At 42.8% G+C, this 25,819-nt stretch overlaps 1 long non-coding RNA gene across 1 annotated transcript in view; it reads right to left on the bottom strand.

The window, feature by feature from the left end:
* LOC147021865 (uncharacterized) overlaps nucleotides 1-25,819 on the bottom strand; it is a 115,862-nt gene that overhangs the window by 51,555 nt on the left and 38,488 nt on the right. The gene's annotated exons all lie outside the window — the stretch shown is intronic.

The raw sequence follows: 25,819 nt of genomic DNA, 5'->3' as shown, positions 1-25,819 counted from the left end.
GGCGTCCCGGTGGTTTTCGGCAGTCGGCTGAGGAGAATTGGGGGAAGAGACCGAGGAGTTCGGGTCCGAGACAAGGAAGACGGCGGTCGGCGATGAGGTCGCGGTGGAATCGCTCGTCACGGGACCCAAGCAAGCCAGCTATACTCTTTCCCCAGAGCATCAACAATTCCCCCCCCCTTTTTCCCCCACGCTGAGATAGTGCGAAAAGGGGGCTCCGTTCCCACCCCACTCCAAGCAGTGCCAACGAAACCCGCGAAGGAGCACGAAGTCGGGGCACCGCCGCACTGCCACATTTGCGGCTCATTCCAAAGACACAGGTAGGACCCACCCGGTCTCGCGGACCTGACCGCTCTTTCAGGTACCGCACAAATATTGGCCCACAGGCCCCGTCTGCCCCCTTGTCTTTGAGGGTGGCCTTTTCTTTTGCTTTTGAGTAAATGTGTTGTTGGCGCCGTCTGTGAAGTAAAACTGTTTAAGTGTTGCCGTGTGTCGGTCTTAGTCGGTAGTATCTCTGCGTCATTGTTTCTTTTGTTACATTTGCTTTTTGTGCATAATTGTTTTAATTGTATATGTGTGCTCTCCGTGTGCCGCGGAATAAATGTGCATCATGTTGAACTGTTTTCCCGTTTAGCTTCGTCTTTTCTTTAATTGAATCTCCATCTTGCTTCACCTAAAGGGTTGGTAGTGGGCTTAATACGCCCGATAATTAATCGGAACCGTCGAGGCCGACGATAACACCGCTCGGTTATCCCGATAGTACGGAACGGGTCGCTTAAGCGGCCCGTGTCCGGGGCCGACCTGCGGCGATGTGCGATCTCCCGGTCTACCCTCCGCGTGGGTACTTAGGTATGTCGAGTTTGGCGAACAACCCTATCCCACGCGTGTGGCCGATTGGCACGATCGTGGTGAGGCCGAAAGGCCCACCCGTGACTAGCTCCCGGCGTTAGTCCGAGAGGGTCACGACAGAATTGTCCGTCCGGTGGGCGATGTGCCGCGATTCGAGTCACGTGGCCGTTCGCACGCCGGCGGGCGCGAATTCGCAATAATATATATATATATATATATATATATATATATATATATATATATATATATATATATATATATATATATATATATATATATATTGTAGACTACTCGTAATTCGTCACCATCAGTACCGAGAAAAAAAGAGACGACTAAGACATGTGACGACTTACACGTATGCGAACATTCATGATGAATGTGGGGTGAAGGATGAAGTTGCTTGTGGCCTGGACACATACGTGTGAGAGGGCGCAACAATGTCTAAGCCGGCTATTGTACCAAAAGGGAAACACAATCCTCGGGGCATTGGTGGGGGTTCATTGGTGAATTGGAAAGTGATCAAGCAAAGATGGAATTCATGAACCAGTTTATCAAAAGTAAAGATAATGAACAACTGTAAGACAACTCGTATACCATCGGTGATGGTATGTCGACAAATTACATGACACTCAGTCATCGTGGTGATGACTACCACTCAATGCCTATGTGTAAGTGAGTGCAGTGATGTACAAAACAAGCCAATATAAAACCATGATCAGACTTCAACACTAAGCTCGATCAATCCTTTACACCTTTGTGAAGTAATCCGTTATGTTTGACTGCCTCACACTCTTGGGACATCTTCAAAGGACACACATTTCACACGTTTCACACTCACCGCTGGCCTCGCGATCGTCTCCACTTGTCCAAATATCTTGCCCTTATTCTTCAAGATATCGTTTATTGTCTGCCGTTTGATGTCGAACTTCTCAGCTATGGCTGTTTTCTTCATCAGTGGGTTTGCCTCGCAAAACTTGATAATGTCGTATTTTTCTCGGTACGTTTTAGTTGTAAGCTTACGCTTAGTCGCCATCGTCCTGCCTGCAGTGCGATCAACGTGTGTACATATGCAAAGTAGAATGACAACTGTCGTCACGACGACCACGACTTCTGACCCCGTCTTGCGTAATGCCCATACAGTACTCAATGCCCAGCTTCACGGCCTAGCCTGGCCCTACACTGAGCCAGCGACCACCGTGGTCATGACAAAGAGTGATGACAAAGGATGATGACAAAGGAGTGAAATGGTGGAAATGGAGAAAGAAACGGTATCTGAAGGACAGGTTGTTGGAATGGAAAAACAAAGGAGTGAAATGGAACAATTTGAGACGAAATTGGAGACTTAATTTGGGGAAAAGTTGGAAGGAGAAATTGGGTCAACAAATCAAAGAATTGACAAAATAAATAAGGGCCTGGAGGGCTATCCTGCCTGTGAGGATGCAGGAATGTTACAGCAGGCAGAGGAATTGGGATTTTCTAAGCGCCAGGGTGGTGGTTTGGCTGAGAAGGTGCAAACGTTTGAAACTCGTGGAACAAAACAAGATCGGGTGTTAGCTGATAAAGGCTTATGGGAGCCACAATTGACTGGGGAAAGGATGGATGAAATGTTACAGCAGCGGCTGAACACTTGGGATAACACCATCAAAGGAGAGGTGATAGAACCAAAAGTTTCTGTTATTCTCAATGGTGACGTTGATGGTTCTGTCGAGACCATGCTTGGGCTGATTGACTCGTACAAAGCCAATGGTGAAATTAAACTTGACTTGCAGCACTTTGGCATTGGGGATGTTACTGAAAAGGGTCGAGCAGATTTGGCGAAGCCAATGTTTGAACCATTTGCAGAACATGTAGTAGAGGAGAGCAAGAGTGACGTTGACATACCAAGTACCGAGCAGGTCGCTGATTTTGAAGCAGTCAAAAGTGACCTTGCTGATGTAAACTCTGGAGAGAGAATTGCCCGATTTGAAAACGTCCAAGGTCTTTAATAGTCAAGGATGGACTTCAAGAGGAAGAGTAGGATGCTTGTGAAATGGACAAGTGGGAAAGTGATGTTTTTGGAAGGAATTTGCAGAACCAATTTCAGAGTTCAGATCCTGATAATAGTAGTGAAGGCCAATTACTCACTGTTTATGAATGTTGTGGAAGTGATGCCAAGGCAGAAGGTTATGATAAGTCTGGTTCTTCTCGCTGTTGTGATGCAGATGGTACAGCTGTGGTTGAGAGTGAATCTACAGAATTGCTTTTTCACGATTGTGCACTCGGGAATGACACATTGGATAATGTAAAGGGGAATGACATTGAAGTTATAAAGATGCTGGGGGAGGAAAGTGATCTTCCTGAAGCATTGCCTCCTGAACTTGGCACTTACAGGAAGGTAAGTCTTGAAGGTTGTTTTGTCAAGCCAGGATTGGAACAATCCGAGGAAGGATGTGTTGAGGAAGATAGTTGCAGCAACTGCAACTTCCTGTTAATTGAGCAAGAGGCTCATCTTGAAACAAACCAAAGCAAGTCAAGTGCAGGCTTTGAAAAGAAAATGCCCCCGCTTGGTGTGAATGTGGAGGATTCTAGTCATGAAGATGATGCTTGCATTTTTCATTGGATGAACTTGCAGTTGCTGATGTGCCCTGGGAATCCTTTCCAGATGGCAGCCCTATGGATTCTTTAGCAAGGGATATTGAGGAGAAACAGATGGATGAATTGTATGATGAAGGTGAATTGCCAAATGCTGGAATTTTTTGGCAAGGAGGACCATGTTGAACTTGATGAAGGACTCTGTCAGACTTCTTTCGGTCCAGTGGTTGAGAAGGATACTCCAGAAATTGTGCAATTTGAGAGGGAGTTTAAAGTTGAGAAGTTGAGAAGTGTATGGTGAATGAACCATTGGATGATGATTGTTGGATTAGATGCAAGAGGGAGATGGACGAGGAAGACGAGCTTTCTAAGGAGTTTCTGTCTGAGGTGAACACTTGACAGGAGAACAGGGTATTGCATTGCAGCTTATAAATCTGTTTATAAATATAAGCCAAGTTATAAATGCTTATAAATCTGGATATTTATAAGGATTAACATGGCAGCAGTTCTGATCGCCAAAAAAAGTGTTTATTTGTCCAATTCACACATTGTTTTATATGCCGGACGTCTCCAGTCATCTCCGGATGGTGTTTAGTATGACCCAGCCAGCCGTTCCTTATCAACTGCTTCGTTGTTGTGCTTGCTTGATTGCTTAATAGTGGTGGGCAGTATCGATTCCAAAGTACTCAATTCAAACCATGGGATCAAAAGGAATCGAGGAGTAAACTGGAATCGACGTCGATTCTGAGTAATTGCTACTTCATCGAAATAAGTACTTTTTTCGGGGGAATTTTTTTTTTGTGCCTGTTGGACAAGATTCCGGTTACACAAAGCTTGGTAATGTAGTCCTTGAAAAGGAATCACGCCCCTGGGGCATCCCGTTTGCAATATAGCAGCACAAGCAAATCACCTGCAAACTTATGATGCCCCAAGGGCAATGAGACAGGGAGCCAATCCCCAACAAAGAGCCGGTCCAAAGGCGGAAAAGAAAGAATGTGGCGAAAGGAGAGAACAAGGGTGTCCCCATGAAAGAGAGGCAAGACCAATTCAGACACAAGGACCAGGTGACTGGTGCAGACGAAGGGGAAAAGAGTGGAAAAGGTGGATGATGATGGGCAGAAACACAAGGGAGAGGAGGAGGGTGAAGATGAAGAGCAGCATAGGTTTGAAGAAGAATTGGCCAACAAAATAGAAGAGATAAAACTAAGAGACCAAAACTCCATCACATAGAAAACTAGAACGGGAACTCAGTAGAGCGCATACTTTCACCAACGCTATATTTTGCCCCCCCCCCCCAGAAACCGTTGATTGTGAGGGCATTTAATCCCATACCACATCTGCCATCTTATTTGTGTTATGATGGCTTAAAAACATGAAATTTCCTGTGTCATATCGTATATCACAAGATTGGGCATTGAATTCACAACATTTTGGCATTGGTTGCATGCAAATTGGATAAAAATCGACCGCACTATGGCAAAATGAAAATTTTGACCTTTTCATGACCTCGACCTTGACCTTTGTACTCTTAATTTTGTAATTGGTATCAGAGTGTGGGGAACAGAACAGTCAACATTTTGGTGTTGGTTTCATGCAAATCGGATAAGAATTGACCGTGTTATGACTAAAACCGCACATTTTGCAATGTCGTGACCCCTCCTGACCTTTAACTCCCAACCGCTAATAAGGGTTATTACGTCATTGTGTCATATCACATATCACAAGATGGGGCATTTAATTCTGAACATTTTGGCATTAGTTGCATGCAAATTGGATACAAGTTGACCACGCTATGGTAAAAAGACGATTTTGACCTTTTCATGACCTAGACCTTGACCTTTGACCCGATCGCTCCCAAAATCTAATCAAATGGTCTTCGGATAATAACCAATCATCCCACCAAATTTGCTGCGATTCAGTTCAATACTTTTGGACTTATGCGAATAACAAACAAACACACATATTCACAAATAAATAAATAAATAAATAAATAAATACACAGCGATCAAAACATAACCTTCGCAACAAAGTTTGCGAAGGTAACAACAAACGGACAAAAATGTCCATGAGGTGGACCACCTATTCTATTTGAAAAATGATTTCAAAGTCATCCACCTTGAAAGAAATCAATATCGTGTGTTTTGCGGCAGCACTAGTCATTCAAGAAAAAGTAACAGGTAATCAACACCAGAAGAGGAAAAAACAGGACCGACATATATGAAGTCCATCTAAAAAGTAATGGGACTGACTTCACAGAAATTCTATTCCAAAAAATAAATTGAAATCACAGCTTGTCCCCTTCAACATAGTTTCCCTCCAGTCTCACACACTTGTCCATCCTCTTCTTCCACACTTCGATGCACCCCTGGAAGGCTTCTTCTGGAATCCTCTGGGGCTCCATCATCACGGCCCTTTTGATGGCCTCCACATCAGGAAATCGGGTCCCCTTGATCACCCACTTGAGCTTGGGAATAGGATAAAATCACAAGGGGCCAAGTCTGGTGAATACGGGGGTTGCTCCAGAGTTGCCATTTTCCTCTCCGCCAGAAACTGTCGGATGCTCAGGGCACTGTGAGTCGGGGTGTTGTCATGGTGGAGCACCCAGGCGTTGTTCTCCCACACATCCTTCCTCTTGTCCCGGACTGATCTCATGAGGCACCAGAGGATCTCCTTGTACACATATTGATTCACTGTTTGACCCTGTGGTAGAAACTCCAAGTGGACGATGCCCTTGATGTCAAAAAACACGATGAGCATCACCTTGACATTCGACTTCGACATCCTTGCTTTCTTTGGTGTTGGTGATGCCGGACTTTTCCACTGACGACTCTGCTGTTTGGTCTCGGGATCGTGTTCGAATATCCATAATTAATTGCCAGTAATGACTCCCCTGAGCAGGTCTGGATCGTCCTCGAGGTGCTCGATAATGTCTTGACAGACAGTGACTCTTTGCTGCTTCTGGTCCTCGGACAACAGCTTGTGGACTATCTTTGCGCACACCTTGCACATTTCAAGATTTCCAGTGATGATGCTCCAGACAGTGTCCTTGTTGATGGAAAGTTCCTCGGCAATCATCCGCACCACGAGTCGATGATCTGTGCGCACCATCTGCTTCACACGCTCGATGTTGTCCGCCATTCTGCTCGTCCAAGGTCTTCCAGACCATTGATCGTCTTCAACCTCCTCCCGTCCCTCTTTGAACCTCTTGTGCCATTCAAATGCACGTGTACGTGACATCATTTCTTCCCCATAGACTTGCTCCAGCATTGCGAAGGATTCGGAAGGTGTTTTGCCAAGCTTGGCAATAAACTTCAGATTGGCTCTCTGCTCACGACTCATAGCGCGACGACTCAGCCGAGACAACGTGTAAAGCACGACCTGCAAAAAAAAAAAAATCACACAATGAGCACAGTCAACCATCACCAATCATATATATTGCTGGAATGTTGCGAAAGACCGTGACGTAACCCGTTCATTCAAGTTGTGTAAGTGGAGCACACAGCAGGCTCAGTCCTTTTCCTTTTTAGACCAATATCTTCTTCTGTTCAGGAGAGTTTAGGAAAGGAACCAGAAGTCACAGTCAAAATATACGATGTCATGTACACATGCTTTTTCATGGTACAAGGGGTTCAAAGAGGGACGGGAGGAGGTTGAAGATGATCCATGGTCAGGAAGAAGCAAATTCCCACCATGTAAACAGAGATTAGAGACACAGAGAGCAACTGAGGAAGAAGTAGGCTGGATATAACAGTTCAGGAAAGGAACCAGAAGCCCAAAACTAAAAAAAAGAATCCAGAGAATAAAAAACAAATGCAAAATTGAAGACAACGACCTCGAGAGCTTGGGTGCTGAATACGAACTCAAAATAAAAATGATAGCAAGGAAGATAATAATAAAAAAAAATTATGAGGAAGCAAACAACAACAAAACAACACCACATGTTTGAGTGTAACCCAAAGAGATTCTTCCGTGAATTAGGGAAACAAAAGGAGAATGTGTCAACTTTCCCTGAAAAAGAAATGCTAGGAAAATTCTGGAAAGGAATTTGTGAAGATCGAAATGAACATAACAAGGAAGCAGAATGTATCCCCATCTTAGAAGATAAGAAGCAACATCGAGAAGAAATGTCCCCAGTGATTATTGATGAAGAAAAAAACTATAAAACAACTTCAAAAATGCCAAACTTTAAAAGCCCAAGCCCACATGGAATTCCAAACTTATGGCTAAAACGATGTGATGCTTCCACCAACACTATTCCAGGACATTCAATGAACTGATCCAAGAGGAAAAAGCAGTGGATGAGTGTCTCGTAGAAGGAAACACATTTCTCATCCTAAAATCTGAAGAAACCCAACTTCCTCACAAATACCGGCCAATAACATGCAAAAACTTCGAACAGCAATCATTACAGGAATGATGCACCATCACTCAACACGACAAGGAGGTTTGAAGGAAGAACAAAAGGGATGTAAGAGAGGTTGTTATGGAACAATTGACCACCTACTGCTGAACAAGGCCATACTTGAAAATTGGAAAATGTGAAGAACCAAATTGTCCACTGCCTGGATAGACTAAAATAAACCTTTCGACAGTGTCCCACATTTGTGGATGATAAAATGCATGCAAATATACAAAATCAATCCCCAAATAATCAAACTGATTGAGAAAGCAATGGAGCTCTGGAATACCACATTGATATTACAGCACTCAGAAGGAAATATCGAAATACCAGATGTGAAGATACGGTGTGGGATCTTCCAGGGAGAAAGTATTCCCCCCTCCCCTTTCCCCTCTTGTTTTGTCTGACTCTTGACCCACTGAGTAACCTCATCAACAAACTAGAAGAGCACTTGGTGGAGCGCATACCTCTGCCACGTAATGCCTGATCCACGAGACCATATCGGGCCCAATACATTTTTGAAATATCTTGCGATACGTACAGTACTATATCGTTTTTGGCCCTATCTCTCAATGGTAAAGGATCACTTTAAAAATTCTAGTAATCGGATCTGTATCCGGATCTTCACCAAAAATGAATCAATTCGTCCTTGCGACACACCAACCTGACCACGAAGTTTCATCCAAATCCGTTCACAATTTTTTTGAGATATCGTGCTATATATCGGTTTCTCCGCATCTCTCAATGGTGAAGAATCACTTTTAAAATTCTAAAGTCGGATCCGGATCCGGATCCGGATCTTCACCGAAATCGAATCAGTTCGTCCTTGTCACACACCCAACCTGTCCACAAAATTTCATCCAGATTTCAAAAGTCCACAACTTTTTGAGATATCCTGTACCCAAACAAGCAGACAAACAGACAAACAGACAGAAAGGGGTGAAAACATAACCTCCTTCACCTTCGGTGGTGGAGGTAGCAAGGACACGGATACACCCAAACAACAAATAGAAGAACATCCAAAGAACCACAAAAGGTGACACATCCACAATACATGGATGATTTAAAGCTCTTCACACTGAATGACAAAAAATTGACAGAACAGCAAAATGGAATTTGGACTAGATAAGTGTGCCAAGTGCACCTTTGTTGAAAGTAAACCCAAAAAACTGGCAACATGAAAATTGACCTTGAAACAACAATACAACAGTTAGAAAACGAAGCATCATACAAATACCTTGGAGTAGAAGAGGTTCACGAAATATGTCACAAACAAATGTGCAAAAAACTCGCCAAGAATACCTACGTAGAATGAAGCAGATTCTGAAAACATACCTCTCATCAAGCAACAAAATCAAAGCCATAAACCAACTCATAGTACCAGTTTTCCAATACAGCTGTGGAATAATAAACTGGCTCCAACCAGAAATCGATACGACACATCAAAACAAGAAAACTCCTTACCATCCACTAAATGTTCCACAAAAACCAGTGCCTCCGAGAATATACTTGCTGAGACGAGATGGGACGGAGCGGCCTGATGGAACTCAACCAGGTACACAGAGCGACGAGTGTAGAACTAGCCGAGTCGGTGAAATGCTCAACAGACTATCAGATTCAATTTGTAAACAAACGTGAACACAACAAACCTGAAAAACGTATCCCTAATTCACCTTGCAAGGAATTTCCAAAAACAGGTGCAAATGGAAGACACTGCACAAGAAAATGAAATGGCAACAAATAAACCCCCAAGAAATGCAAAAACGACAAAAGAAATATGGAAAAATAAATATCAACAAATATACACCAACAACGGGGAGAATGACAAAAAAAAACAGGAAAAAAAAAGTTTGACCGAGTTGGGATTGAAAAAGTAGGCTCATTGGAATGGCTAAGAAGAGGTTAGCTCAATTGGGATGGATAACGAAATGCCCAACATCAAAGACACTACACCAATGGATTTAAAAAGATGGCGGGACTGAGCCAGATGATCAACAATAGGTTCTGCAAGACAGAAACAGAAATGGTCACTTGCTTTTAGGATGCAAAAAACGATTATCAGAACAACTTTACACACAATGGTACAAAAAAAACTATGCAAAGTGATTCATTGGCATTTCTGCAAAATTTTCAACCTCCCAGTTCCAGAAAACTCATGGAAACATGAACCAAGGGCAATCATGGAAAATGAGGATGTCATGCTCACGTATGACCTGCTAATTCCATTGAGTGTGACCACAGAAAACGAAGCCAGGCAACCGGAAATCGTTTTGCTGATTGCGATATCAGTACCCAGCGATTTTGGCTTAATGCAGAAATCAAGAAAATGACCAAAAACCAGGACCTCAAAAATGAGATCAAGAGATCTTGGAAGCTGAAGAGCATCAAAATTGCACCAGTGATAATTGGGGCAACAGGAATATTAAAGAAGAACATCACTGAGATTTTGAAAACCATCCCCAGGAATACTGCATGATCACAAACGAACTCCAATTGGAGGCAGTCCGGGGTTTGGTGACTTTCCTGAAAAGAGCCCTCGGACCAAAACTTTGAGATCACCAAAGTTGAACAGCTTGGTCTTACCGAAGCGAAGGTGGATACTTTGAGTCCTGGGAGAACTTTGTTCCATCTCAAACCCTCAAATGGAGATAACAACCAACGACACGTGACCAAATGGTATTTTTTAAATTATGATTATTTCGTATGTAGCCTTCGGCTGTTGGTTGCATCATTGCTGGGAGCGATTTTGTGCTGCTGATGCAGTGCCCCCTGTTCCCAGTAAGCTGGCACTCATTTTGCCGACCTCGGAAGGATGGCTGGCTGAGTCGATCCACCTGGCACGGCAGGGGCTCAAACTTGAGACCCGAAGGTCTTAACTAGCCACCTTAACCGTTCAGCTAACACCAGGCTTTATATTTCATACACCATTCGGTAATCGAAGTGGGATGAACTGGACTCCAAATCACAGCACCGGTTTATTTTAACCATATGCTGAAATCACAGCGTAATATAGATATTTCTTCCTGACACCTCTGTCAAAACCTGTTTGAGTGACCATTATCTGAAACGATGATACCTGTATTTTGCAGCCACTTTGAGTGTGGTTGTTCAAATGGCATGGTCTGAAAACCAATGCAAGCAGATGTAAAGTGAGCTTAATTTGTTTTTCCTGATTGACAATTGGAGGAATGAAAATAGAAAATACGAAATTATAAATAACACCATAGTGCTTTGTTTGACTCAAGAGACTTGTTGATCGAGAAAGTTGTTCGATTAATGTATATATATATATATATATATATATATATATATATATATATATATATATATATATATATATATATATATATATATATATATATATATATATATATATACACATATCTCGAAATATGTGGAATGTGTTGAGCACTCCCCTGATCTTCAATGGACATTAAGTCCTAATTTTGGGATGTGGGATGAACTGGACTCGTGGTTATCATGGTTATATCGTGGTTAAAAAGATATCCTAATTTTGTTTCTGCAAAGAAAAAGTGGAATATTGGTACAAAGCACTGTGTGAAACTGCGTTATACAGATGAAATTAATAAATTTAAGGTGTCTATTTCCTTGTCATGTCTCTGTATGTGTATATATATATATATATATATATATATATATATATATATATATATATATATATATATATATATATATATATATATATATATATATATATATATACATACACATATACATACAGACAAACATATGTACACACAGTCATGGCCAAAAATATTGGCACCCTTGCAGTTTTTTTCAAATAGCCCACAATTTTCTCTAAAAATAAGTTGAAATTGACAAATAGATTTGGTCTCGACAATTCTTTATTTCACTGCTAATATTACAGAAGCTTTGTTTTTGAATCAGAGCTGAATATCCTTTTAAATCAGAAAGTAAAAATAAATGGCATTGATAAAATTATTCACACCCAGACTTAATATTTGGGGACACAGCCTTTTGGACAAAATAACGACACTCAGGCGCTTCCTAAAGCTCTGGACGGGCTTCCTGCACCTCTCTACTGGCAGTTTGGCCCACTATTCTTGTGCAAACTGCTCCATTTCTCCCAGATTTGAAGTTCCCTTCTCCCAACTGCTGTTTTCAGATATTCCCACAGGTGTTCAATGGGATTTAGATCTGGACTCATTGCTGGCCACTTCAGAACAGTCCAGTGTTTTGTCTTGAACCATTCCTGGGTGCTTTTTGAAGTGTGTTTGGGGTCATTGTCCTGCTGCAAGACTCATAATCTTTGACGGAGACCCAGCTTTCTGACACTGGGTTGAACATTGCACTACAACATACCTTGGTAATCCGATTTCATGATGTCATGCACATATTCAAGAAGGATTTTGGCTTGTTGAGGGGTGTTTTGGCAAACTGCATTTGAGCTTACTCATGTCTCTCTCTCTCAGCAGTGGGGTTCTCCTGGGTCTCCTACCATAGAACCCCTTTTCATTGAGTTGGTGATGGATGGTGTGAGTTGAAACTGTCATGCCTTGTGTCAGAAGGTCAGCTTGACTCTGGCAGTTGATCGAGGTGCTTTCTCCACCATTTGAACAATCCTTCTCCGCAATCTTTGATCAAGTTTTCTCTTGCGGCCACATCCAGGGAGGTTGGCTGCAGTGCCATGGGCCGTAAACTTCCTGAGAGCATTGCGCACGGTGGACACAGGAACGTCAAGGTCTCTGGAGATGGACTTGTGGCCTTGAAATTGTCCATGCTTGGCTACAATCTTGTGTCTGACCTCCTCAGAAAATTCTCTGCTTTTCTTTCTTTTCTCCATTCTCATTTTGGTACACATAATGACACCAAACAGCAGGATGACTCCTTTTCTTTATTCAAACTGGTTGAATGAGTGATTTTGTATTTTGCAGGCACCTGCAACTCACCACACGTGAGCTCAATTCCAAAGTAAAGGGGAATCACCTGTTTGAAATCTCATGATTTGTAACAACTTCGAAAAGGTGTCAATCATATTGTCTGGGCCATTTTAGGATTTCTGTGTGGGATAAGTTCAGATTTCATCATTTTTTCCAGCTTTTTCTGTTTTGTTCCACTGCAAACCAAAGAAAGACAGATGTGGATACCCACAGATTTTTTTAATTTCAACAATTTTCTGGAAAAAATGGTGCATTATTTTAAAAAATTGAAAGGGTGCCAATATTTTTGGCCATGACAGTACATACATACAGTGCCTATAGAAAGTCTCACCCCTTTCAAATGTTTTCATGTTTTGTTGATGTGTAGCTTGGAATTAAATTGGACTTTTCCACCTTTATTTTCACTTCGTCACCCACAACTTTGAAGTTAAAAATTCGACAAATTTCAGAAAATTGATGAAAAATATAAAACCAGAATATCTTGGTTGGATAAGTCCCCGCTCCCCCCCCCCTCTCCGAGTTAATACATGGTGGAAGCACTTTTGACAGCAATTATAGCTGTGAGTCTGTTGGGATAGGTCTGTACCAACTTTGCACACCTTGATTGGGCAACATTTGGCCATTCTTCTGTTCAAAACTGTTCAAGCTCAGTCAAATTGCATGGGGAGCATTGATGGACAGCAATCTTCAAATAATGCCAGAGATTTTCAATTGGATTTCGGTCGGGGCTCGAACTGGGCTACTCAAGGACATTTATCTTTTTTTCCTTAGCCACTCCAGTGTAGCTTTGACCGTGTGATTCGGGTTGTTGTCATGCTGAAAGCTAAACTTCCATCCAAATTTCAGCTTTCTTGCAGAGGGTAGTGGGTTTTCCTCTCGGATTTTTCTGCATTTTGCTCCATCCATTTTCCCTTCTTTCCTGACAAGTGCCCCAGTCCCTGCTGATGAGAAACATGCCCACCATGCTTCACAGTTGGGATGGTGTTCTTTGGTTGATGTGCTGTGTTGGGTTTGTGCCAAATGTAACATTTTGCATTGAGGGCAAAAAGTTCCGTTTTGGTTTTGAAAGACCTCAAAACGTTTTGTTACATGGCTGAAGAAACTCTGGAGTGTTTTTTTGCATACCTCAAACGGGACTCAAGGTGGGCCTTTTTTCAGTAATCACTTCCTTCTTGCCACCCTACCTTGCAGGCCAGATTTCTGGAGTGCTTTGGATATTGTTGTCACATGCACACAGTGACCAGTCTTTCCCATAAGGGCCTGTAGCTCTTTCAAAATTGCCATTGGCCTTTTGTTAGCCTCTCTGATCAGTCCCCTCCTTACTTGGTCATCCAGTCTGGAGGGGTGGCCTGATCTTGGTGGTCCCATATGCCTTTCTGTTCATAATGATTGTTTTGACTGTTCTCCAAAGGATATTCAAGGTCTTTGAAATATTTTCATACTATTCCAATGATCTGTCCCCTTCCACAACTTTATCCCAGAGGACTTTTGAAAGCTCCTTGGTGTTCATGGTTGAGTCTTTGCTGTGAAATGCACGACCTCACAGAGGAAACCTACAAGAACAGCTGATTTTATGCTGAAATAATCAGAATCACAACAACTGAATATAGGTGGAGGCCATTTAACTTGGCGTGTGATTTTGAAGATGATTGGTTACACCTGAGCTAATAATTTGCAATTGCTATGATAAGGGGGGTGGACACTTATCCAACCAAGATATTCTGGTTTTGTATTTTTAATTAATTTTGTCAAATCTATAGCATATGTTTTTCACTTGGAAGTTGTGGGTTACGATGTGTCAATAAAGGTGGGAAAAGTCTGATTAAATAAATTTTTGTTTCTGCAAAGTATTTATATAAATAAATAAATAGATTAAACTTGGTCAACACTTCCATCCACACAATGGCATGTGAGTAATTGTGCCCATTAAAGAATAGAATAAAATTAATAATAATAATAATATCTCGAACAGCACTCGATAGCGTGCATAGACTCGCCTCGCGTGCTCATTCTGAACAAAAACGAAACAAGCTACTATTATGGCACTCTGCCACATACCCATTAAAATCCATGCATCCTATTATATGATGTCACATTGTTTCTTGGCATGGGTTATGTCATAAATTTAATTCTTCACTCACATCGGGTTGTAGGTTAGATATATTGTGACGGTTGTGAACCTGGTGAGGACTTTAAGGCCCGGTCACACCTTGACGTTTTAGCCAGCGATGGCAACGTATTAAAATGTATCTAAAACGCTGGCTTACGTTGAACTTTTGATGTTTTTTTTTAAAGATTCGGACGTATTCATAGCGACTTGGTCTTATGTATAACGCATTAGTAACGGACACAGAACGTTTCGTTGTGTTATAGATAACTTATACCAACGAATGCTGAACCTGTTGTCGGCCTACACAACCGATGCCCAACGATAGTCTAACTTAGGCATAGCACGTTGCACGCATCGCCGACGATGTCGTGACGTAGCCTATTAAAAGGCTGATGCATAACGATTCGAATCATAACTGCCGTAGAAATGGAAGTGTCAACATCGCGGTCACACCTTGGCGATCTTGCCAACGCATGCCGACCTAAGAAAAATGTGTCTAAAACGTTGGGGCACGTCAAATACGGTATGAGTAAGTTTGGTATACGTGAGTAGAATGCTAAAGTACGCTATCATACGTCGTAGTAAGTAGAGTACGTCAAGAAATTTTAAACATGTTCAAAATTTTACGACATACTCGGCATATGACACACGTTCCACATGCGATGGGGATAAGTTTTACACACGATATGTGGACGCTTACACACGTCCACAAAGGCTACTTATAAGCTACTCATTAGTCGAAACACGTCGCGGTAATGTCTTTTTTACGCGAAACTTATTTCTAACTTTTGTTTGACGTGCTTTGAACCAATTCTTTATGTAGTCCCAACACACATCGACGTATGTAGACGTATTCCAATGACGTCTTCCGGTCGACAAAAAAAATAAAATAACGTGTTTCTAGCTTACAACTGCCATATAAAGACGTGTTCCCAGCGGTTTTGGGAATTGGTATATAAAAATGCTGCTCATAAAAGGGGAACCCAACAGTGTTTTCGAGTCCTTTTTGAGTCGATGTCCATGTCAGCAGTAACAGTATCAGTATCAGTATTAGTATTAGTAGTAGTTTGTTCATGTTGGCAGTAGTAGGTGAGTGTGCGGAGGAGGGTGTGGGTTATGATGGATCGTCCTTGCGTTTAACGATTTAACGATTTAAATGATAAACTCAACGATTTAAATGGCTGCATCTCCACTATTGAAAGTAGACGCTTGCGCTCAACAATTGGATTTTTTTTACACTCAACGACTTTTAAACGGTACCACTCAGCTAGTTTCATTGTTTACAATGAACGATTTAAATTGCTGTCCATCGCCTTTGTTTTTTGACGCTGGGGTTTGGAAATTTGAAGCGTTTCTTCTGAACGTGTTAAAACGCTCAAACTCGACTATTTTAAATAGACGCTGCCGATGGACAATTGGAATCATAGCCAAGCTAGACATCGAAGTGTGAACATCCTCGTCATGCCGAAGAAAAGTTTGAAGAATGCTGCAAATAAGTGTCCTGGCCGTGGACGCTGACGCAAGGACGATCCATTATTCCGACGTCTTTCAGCCTATGAGTAACTTAAAAGTAACGTCTGTCGATGTGTGGCAACGATCGCATAACGTGCCAACAACACATTAATCATAGGTTAGAAATAAGTTTCGGGTATGCTAAACATTACCTCGGCGTGTCTCAACTTATGATTAACTTACAAGTAGCATGTGTTGACGTCTGTCAACGATCGCAGACTGTGCATACAACTTGTGGCCAGCGTAGCGGAACGTTTGAGTCATACGCCGGCATAAGTCGTGAAATTTCAAGCATGAAAAAATTTGAGGACAACCAAAAAGTACAACGTTTAAAGCCAACGTACAACGACGTATGGCAGTGTTTTTCAGCGTGCTCTCAATGTTATCAAAACTTACCAATAACGTATTCAACGTGTGCCAGCGTTTTAGAAAAAATTTTCAAAAATCGGCATACGTTGGCTAAAGCGTCAAGGTGTGACCGGGCCTTAAGCCTGTATAAGATATTTTATTGTTGTGATTGTTGCTTTTATTAATCTCGCATCAAGTCTGCACTGTGTCAGCTTTGTAAGTTGCTTGAATTATTGTCGAACCCCACACCTCTATCATCTTTCACCGCATTATCTCCCCAATAAAACTTTTGTTGTGCCACATGCTTTTCCTCACTTATTGTAAATAAATAATTGTTGTAGATATGTTCCCAGCTCGCCTTTGTATTTTCCTCCATTGGTCCAGCATGGTTCGGAACTAAGTTTAGCCGAGTCTTTATTCCCAACAATCCATTCCTTCTTGCGGGTACGTCCTTAACAGTGCCGCTCGGATGCATCCGATCCGGAAAGGAGATCCAATCCGGTAGAGTGATCCGGTTCGGACAAGGCGTACTGAGGGCATGGTTCCCTAGTGGTTAAACTGCGTGGTTAATTAGGTAAGCCAATTCCATAGGTGGGAGGACCCTTGGTCACGCAGTTGATTTATTGGCGTCCACGGTCGGTTAAGCGACCCACCGCGTCACGGAATTATCCGTGAGCGACGGCCTACAATTCCGGGGAGTCTGGTGGGAATCAACATAGCTTTCCCCACCTTGTGGTCTTCTCACCCGACCCCGCCGGCCCACAACAGTATCATCTCTCCAAGCTCCAAGACAAGACCAGATCAGACCAAATGAAACGAGACAAGACCCCTCTCAGTGTGTACCCCCTTTTATTCCCTCCCCTCCCCCATTCCCTTGATCTCCAGTGCTCCCCATTGGTGCAGGACTTGAGGGGGGGGCAGACAAACCCGTGATGGTGATTGATAGGGTCTCAGCTCCTGCCCCAATAACAGTGCCTGATTGGCGGAGCTTCACCGTAGTGGTCCCTTTCCTGGGAAGAGGGAGGGGGGAATTGATACGCAGCTCGAGCACACCCTCGCTACCTCAAACCAATTGCTCAAGGCTCGCCCTAATTTCTCCACCAAAGGCCCTGTCACACCTTGACGATTTAGCCAGCGTATGCCTGACGTATGCAAAATTTGGCGAAAACGCTGGCACACGTCAAATACGTTATGGGTAAGTTTGTTTACGTTAAGAGCACACTGGCATACGTCGTAGTATGCTGGCTTTTTTTTCGGAGTACGCTGGCATACGTCGTAATACGCCGAGCTGTTAGACAAATTATCCATGCTTGAAATTTTTCGACATGTGTCAGCGTATGACTCGCACGTTCCGCATACGCTTGGCCATAAGTTGTAGGCACGTTACGCGATCTTTGACACACGTTATTTGTACTTTATTCATAAGTCGAAACACGTCAAGGTAATGGTTAGCGTCAGTGTTCCAGACTCTCTAGTTTTTTTTTTTCTTCGTTTTCTTCGGTATGACGGTGATGTTGATACTTCGACTTCAAGTGCGGTTATAATATAATATAATTAATAGGCTGCCGCTCAATTTAAATCATAACCGCACTAGAAATCGAAGTGTCAACATCACCGTCATACCGAAGAAAACGAAAAAAAAAAAAACAGGGAGTCTGGAACACTGACGCTAACCATTACCTCGACGTGTTTCGACTTATGAGTAACGTATGTCGACGTGTGTCAACGATCGCGTTGCGTGCCTACAACTTATGCCAGCGTATGCGGAACGTATGTCATACGTCGAGTACATCGAGAAATTTTCAACATGCTGAAAATTTCTCGACGTACTCGCGTATACAAAAAAAAAAACTTACCCATAACGTATTCGACATGTGTCAGCATGGTTCGGCAAATTTTTCATACGTCGGCATACGCTGGCTAAATCGTCAAGATGTGACAGCGGCTTCACACTTCGATGTCTCGTGCGGTTATGATTTGAATCCTCGAGCCGCAGCCCATTAATAGCCTATGCCACGTGATCAGCGGCGATACGCTGCCGTGCGCTATGCATAATTTAGACTATCGTTGGGCAAAGGTTGTGAACGCCGACAACACGCTCAGCATTCGTTGGTATAAGTTATCTATATGTGATTAAAACGTTCTGTGTACGTTACTAATACGTTATGCATACATCCAACACGTTATTATACGCCCAAAACTTAAAAAAAACATCAATTGTTCAGCGTACGCCAGCGTTTTACATATATTTTGAGACCTTGCCATACGCTGGCTAAAACGTCAAGGTGTGACAGGGCCTTTACTTAACGGACAGGCGCCAACACTCTCAGACACACTCAGACAAAGTAAACCCAATTGTGAAGGAACTTTTGCAGCCAGGGAGGGAGGGAGTTGAGGTTACAGTTTCTCGGTACCTGAGCATTTTGGGGGAGGGATGTTCTGTGGTGCGGCACCAGACATAAGTTGTGTAATTCGGTCCACAGCCGCACGAGTGGTAATCGTGTCTGTAGCAGGAGCTTGAGTGGAGGAGAGCGGAATCCAAAATGGCGAGAGTTGAGCAGTAGCAGGACCAGACAAGAGCTTTGGTCGAGGTCGTGTTGGTGGCGACCAGTAGGCTGGCCGTCGAGGTGAGACGTAAGCAGAGCAAGCAGCCGGAAGACCTTCGCAACAACTTCTTCAATTCCCTTTCGCACTTCTCCTTCCAATGGCCTCCCACAACAACAACAGACTTCCCATCCAATGACAACCTTCCCATTAAACTCAATACCTTCGCATCCAACAACTCCGACTGACTTCTTCTTTTCCATCCACCCCAACTTCGCCCCAACTCTGAGGATTGCTCCGTACTTTAATGATCAAGGAGTTCGGGGAGGAGCCATGGAGAAACCGGCGTCATCGTCCGATCCTAGCATCCTGATTGGACCGGGCCTTCATGTGGTCTGCCTTTCTGGGCGGGGTTTCGGCCAGATGATAGTTTGGCCTGCCCACGTCGCGCGTGTCTGGGTTTGGGAAGGTGGATGTCAATACGGCTTCCATAGTGAATGTCGGGATTTTGCCTCAGAAAACGAGACTCTGGATACAGCGGGTAGACGGTGGTATGCTGTGGCCAGCGGAACGAGGGTAGCAAGTGAGATGATTTCACCTCAGAAAATAAAAGGAGGGAATAAAATGAAAGGGGAATAATGATCAAATAACCGAACTATAGCCGATCGCAACGCACCCCCGTGTCTTCCCAGTGCACAAGGTAGGGATCTATGTACACGTATATTAATGGGATAACTGACTCGGGACAACTCTCTGTTGTATGCATTCGGTTCTGAGAACCGTAACAATACGAATGGACCAGTTTTGTACTGCAGAGTTCTGAATGAACAAAGCTTGAGAGTGCCTCGCCCTCCGCTTGCTCTATCTGCACACCGAATGCTTCTTTACTTTCTTGACAATCTTACCACCTTTCTGTGTCTCTCCATTTCCTTATTTATGGACAGCTCACAGCTTTATCACATGACACACATCTAGCCCGGGCAAGCTACTCTGAAGTTACTACCTTCCCTCGCATCTCGGCATTAGATACCACAGCCACGCAGACCATCAGGTTTGGCCAGAGATTCCAGCCATACAATCAGGAAGCTCGTCGAGTGGAGGAAACTGAGCAGGAGGAGGTGCATGTTAGGAAAGCCCGAACTGCTGAGTCATGGATAATTGCAGTTTCAACGGGGTTGCAGAAGGTGTTGGGGTGCATATAAAACTCTACACTTCATCGATCATACTCATTTATTGACCCTCAGAACACACTCTGTTCTTCCTTCGCCTGTCTGGATCCATTTTAATGTAAAGGTGTTAAGTCATTGTAATAAGTCATCCACAGGCCGGAATTATCTTGTAGGGGACAAGAAATGTATGTGTGCTGTAAATTTGTGAATGTGCTTTGCTTTGCTCTTTTCTGAATTCTCCCACCATTTTCCCATTTGAATTTCCAAACTGGCATTCCAACCACCATTTTCCCACTCAGTTGCTGTGATAATAAATTCATGAAAGTTGAGTAGTCTCTTGACTTATCCTGATCAGGTTTGGGAAAAGTTAGTTCAATTAACCATTCAGCCCATTAGATAACAACAGTGTGATACATGGCATTGGTGAGTTCAGCCAACTTGTAGCCGCTTTGCAGCTGCAGGTATGTTTCCCCATCTGCTTCATTCATCTCCCAAGTACGGTAAACTGACCCTGGGCCTGAAGATCCAGCCAGAGATGAGTGCTCTAGATGGCGTCTGTGATCTTTTTTATGGACTTGTTGGGTTTCAGAGTTTTCTGACCCATGACCATCGCAGTGGTGAGGTGTGGGATTTGGAATACTCCCCCGACGACTAACAATATGAAGTTTCAGATGTTTGAATAAGGATTTCAACTCAACCAATTATGGCTGGAATACCACTTCACCAATGATGTGATCGTTATCACCCTATATAACCCACGGGAAGTTGGTGACATCCCAAGTTTCAAAATTTCTTTCGTTGAGCAGTTTTGGAGAAGATAATGTCCTATTTTTCCCCTTTATTCCAATACTGCTGCCATTCGAAGTTATCTTTGACATCAGAGTTATCAATAAATATTTCCATGGGGAGTCCCTCCAATGTTTAAAGTTTCGTAGCAATCGGATAAGCAGTTGCGGAGAAAAACATTTTAAAAGCAAAATCACACACACACACACACACACACACACACACACACACACACACACACACACACACTGAGAAAGCAATGGATCTATGGAATGCCACACAAATCTTGCAGCACTCGGAAGGAGAATTCAAAATACCAGGAGTGAAGATATGACCCAGGATCTTCCAAGGAGACAGCCTTTCCTCCCTCCTGCTTTGCCTTTTCTAGATCTACTGGGTGACCTCATCAATGTGCAAGTACATGGATTCACCTTAACAACCAATAAAGGAACGTCCAAGTAAACCAGAAAGGTGACATGAATGTAAATTATTTAAAAGTCTGCGCAAAACGATGAAAATTGGCAGAACCACTGAAATGAGTGAAACGTTACTAGCTGTGATAATTTTGCCAAGTGCACATTGACGCAAGGTAGACCAACAAAAACAGATACAACAGAAATCGACAAAAATATAATAATACACGAGGAGGAGGAGAAGATTGGGAGGAAGAGAAGACTGTGCAGAGTGTTGGTGCTGCTGAAGCAGTCTCCTTGGCTATTGGACACAATCCTGGATGGGTCGCCACTCCAACATGGTATACCAGCATGCTGGCACTCATTTTGCCGACCTCGGAAGGATAACAGGCTGAGTTAACCCCACGTGGTATTAATTCAACAGCTGAGTGGGATTTGAACTCAGGACCCTCAGATCCCAAGCCTGCCACCCGAAACGAAAAGTCAACACCAGGCATAATAATACAGGAGCTAGACAATGAAGCATCCTACAAACACCATGGAGTGGAAGAGGGCTTCAAAATTTGTCATAAAAGATGAGCAAAACTATTACAAAAGAATACCTGTGTAAAGCGAAGATGATCCTGAAAGCATACAGCTCCCCAAGGAACAAAATCAAAGCCGTAAACCAACAAGTAGCATCAGTGATCCAATACAGCTGCAGAATACTAAACTGTCCAAAATCAGAAATCAGAAAACTTGATATCTAAACAAGGAAACTTCTCACTATTCACAAAATGGTTTAGAAAAATCAATGCATCCCAAGAATCTGCCGAGAAAAGGAGGTCACGACCCAATGAAACTCATGCACAGAGCAACAACTAGGATTGACAGAGTACGGGAAAAGTTCAACAGACTACCAAATACAATTTGTACACAAGCATGAACACAACAAACCAGAAAAGGTATCTCTCAATCACCTTGCAAAAAAACTTCCAAAAACAGGTGCGAATAGAAGATGTCATGCACCAAACTGAAACAGCAACAATTAGTCCCAACAATTGCAAGAAAAGACAAAAAAAAAAAAGAGACATATATATATATATATATATATATATATATATATATATATATATATATATATATATATATATATATATATATAGTGACAACTGGGAGAAAGAGAAAAGAGCAGGGAAATATAAAAAAAGTGTTGGACAGATTGGGAATAAACAAAGAAGAATCACTGGAATGGCGAAGAAGATGTCAGCTCAATTGGGATGGAGAACAAATCATAATAAATTCCCAAGACCAAGGACACTATGCGAACAGCTTGAGGAAAATGGCAGGAGTGAGCAAATCGGATTAGTGTAAAATTTGCAAGGCAGAAACAAAGCACAAGTCACCTACTATCGGGATGTAAAAAACTCATGTCAGAAGAGCTGTACACACAAAAGCACAACAAGGCATGTCGAGCAATCCACTGCAGAAATTCCCAAATCCCAGTTCCAGAAAATTCAGGAAACATGATCCAAAAGCAATAATTGAATACAAACATATAATGCTCATGTATGACCTAATGATCTCATCCAGCATGAACATCGAAAACAAAACACGACGACCTGACATAATACTCAAACACAAAAAGGAAATGAATGCATTGCTCATTGAGATTTCAGTATCAAGTGATCTTGGTCTAAATAATACCAAAATAAAGAAAATAACCAAAATAGCAATATCTCAAGAATGAAATGTAAAGATCTTGGAAGCTGAAGATTGTAGCTGTGATAATTGTAGCAACAGGAATGATAAAGAAGAATGTTACAAAGATCCTACAAACCATCCCTGGGAACATGACCATAAATGAACTACAGTTGGAAGCTGTCCTGGGATCAATGACAATCCCAAAAAGAGCCCTTGGACCAAAACTGTGAGAACAATAAAACTTGACAGTCCATGAATCGAGATCCTTCACCAAAACGAAAGTGGATAGTTTGAGTCCAAAGAGGACTCTGTTCCACATTCTCAAACACAAAGTATGGAGATGACGATTAATGACACACACAAACACAAAACGGAGGTGCATACTTTGAGACCTGGTAGGTCTCCATTCCAACTCCTGAAACACACCCAAGTGTGAAGACAGCAGCCGACAAGAGCAACTTGCATGCATACACACATACACACATATAAACACTTAATGTATGTATGTCCTGTATATATATATATATATATATATATATATATATATATATATATATATATATATATATATATATATATATATATATATATATTGTTGTGGCCACGGGAACTGAGACACCAGATTGTCACTCAGGGGGATTAATCCCCGGTTGTCCTTGGTAGAGCCGGACCTGGGGCCACTGCTCACAATTAACGTTGCTGAACGGTGGGTTGTTTTAGAACCACGAACGCCACCCAGTGAACCACGAGTTCCAGTGTCCGCAGTCTCAGTTGAACTCGACGTCACGTGGTTTTCTGAGTGGGGAGCGCACCCTTGGCAAAGCACCAATGTTATCTGTTTCGATTTTAATGAGGGCGGCCGAGCGTTTTAACCGCTGGTGCGTGCCGACGATTTTTTGGTCAAATCTGTGGTAATTACCTCCCAGTCTATCTAGGTTCAGACAATGCTAGACCAATGGAAGGAAAGGACAAACACGGACAGGTTGGAAATCAACAAATAATTGATTAATAATAAAATAAATAAATAAATAAAAAGACCTTTTATTTGCTGAGGTAAATAAAGAATGAATTTCAAAGCAATATCAATCAAAATGCCAGGAAAGAGACAAAGAGCAGATGCTTATCAGGGGTTGACTTACAGCTAAACACAGACAAGGGTACCCAGTAGATCATTCAGGGGGAGGGGAGGGGGGGGGAAGAATTGTCTCACTCACCAGAAAGTCGTCCGTGAAGTGAAAACGTCCTGAAAATGCATGTGTGCACGTCACGTCCGTCGTCAGCACCCAGCTTTGCCGTGCACCCTCTCGCGGGGTAGCCTTGAATGCCAATTGAAGCCTGGAAGGCACCGAGATCATCTGTCATGGGTTTAGACCCTGGTGTTGTTGGTGATCGACCCGAGCCTCACTTGTTGGCGGCGCTGCTCACACCCACACGTGCACCACACGCTCGCTTGCCGAAGCACTGGGAAGGACGAATTGTCTTGTCGGTGCTGGTCAGACACCCACTTCTTGGTCGCTTCTCTCACCCTTTGCTTTTTCTCTTTCCTTTCGCTTTTCCTCTCCTCACGCTTTTCTCTTCAAAACGCTTTTTTTCCGTCCTTTCTCTCCTCACTTTTTCTCCTCGGACTTTTTCTCCTCAGACTTTTTCTCCTCAGACTTTTTCTCTTCAAACTTTTTCTCTTCAGAGAACATACCTCCCATTCGTTTTATATCTCGGGGCCATCTCTGCGGGGTGCCATCCGCCCCAAGCTCACCCCGCCCCACTTGGGCACGGTTACCATGATGACCCGTGCACTCTCCAAAAAGTGGGCGTTGGAGCTCCGAAAAGAATGTTGCTGAGGAATAATGAGGGCGGGCTTCAGAGCTCATGAAAGAATGTGTGTGAACGTGTCTGTCATAAAGAAAAAAAGCTTCACATAAGGGACCTGTCACACCTTGACGTTTTAGCCAGTGTATGGCAATGTATCAAAATGTATGTAAAATGCTGGCGTACGCTGAAGTATTGATGTTTTTTTTTTCTTCCAGTTTTTGGTGTATTCATAATGAGTTGGACGTATGCATAACGTATTAGTAACGTACACAGAACGTTTCGATAACATATAGATAACTTATACCAACGAATGCTTAGCGTGTTATCAGCGTTCACAACCTATGCCCAACGATAGTCAAACTTATGCACAGCGCGCGGCAGCGTATCGCCGACGATCACGTGGCATAGGCTATTAATAGGTTGCGGCTCGACGATTCAAATCATAACCGCACTAGACATCGAAGTGTCAAGCCGCTGTCACACCTTGACGTTTTAGCCAGCGTATGCCGACGTATGAAAAATTTGCCGAATACGCTGGCACAATTCGAATACGTTATGGGTAAGTTTTGTATACGTTAAGAGCACACTGAAGCACGCTGGCATACGTCGTAATACGCCGAGTACGTCGACAAATTTTCAGCATGTTGAAAATTTTTCGATGTATCCAGCGTATGATGCACATGTTCCGCATACGCTGGCATAAGTTG

Source organism: Eptatretus burgeri, chromosome 8, assembly GCF_056783735.1.
Source record: "Eptatretus burgeri isolate ZD-2024b chromosome 8, Ebu_testis_v1, whole genome shotgun sequence".
Lineage (NCBI taxonomy): Eukaryota > Metazoa > Chordata > Myxini > Myxiniformes > Myxinidae > Eptatretus > Eptatretus burgeri.
Note: the sequence above shows the minus strand (reverse complement) of the source record. Positions and strands in the feature narration are given on the sequence as shown.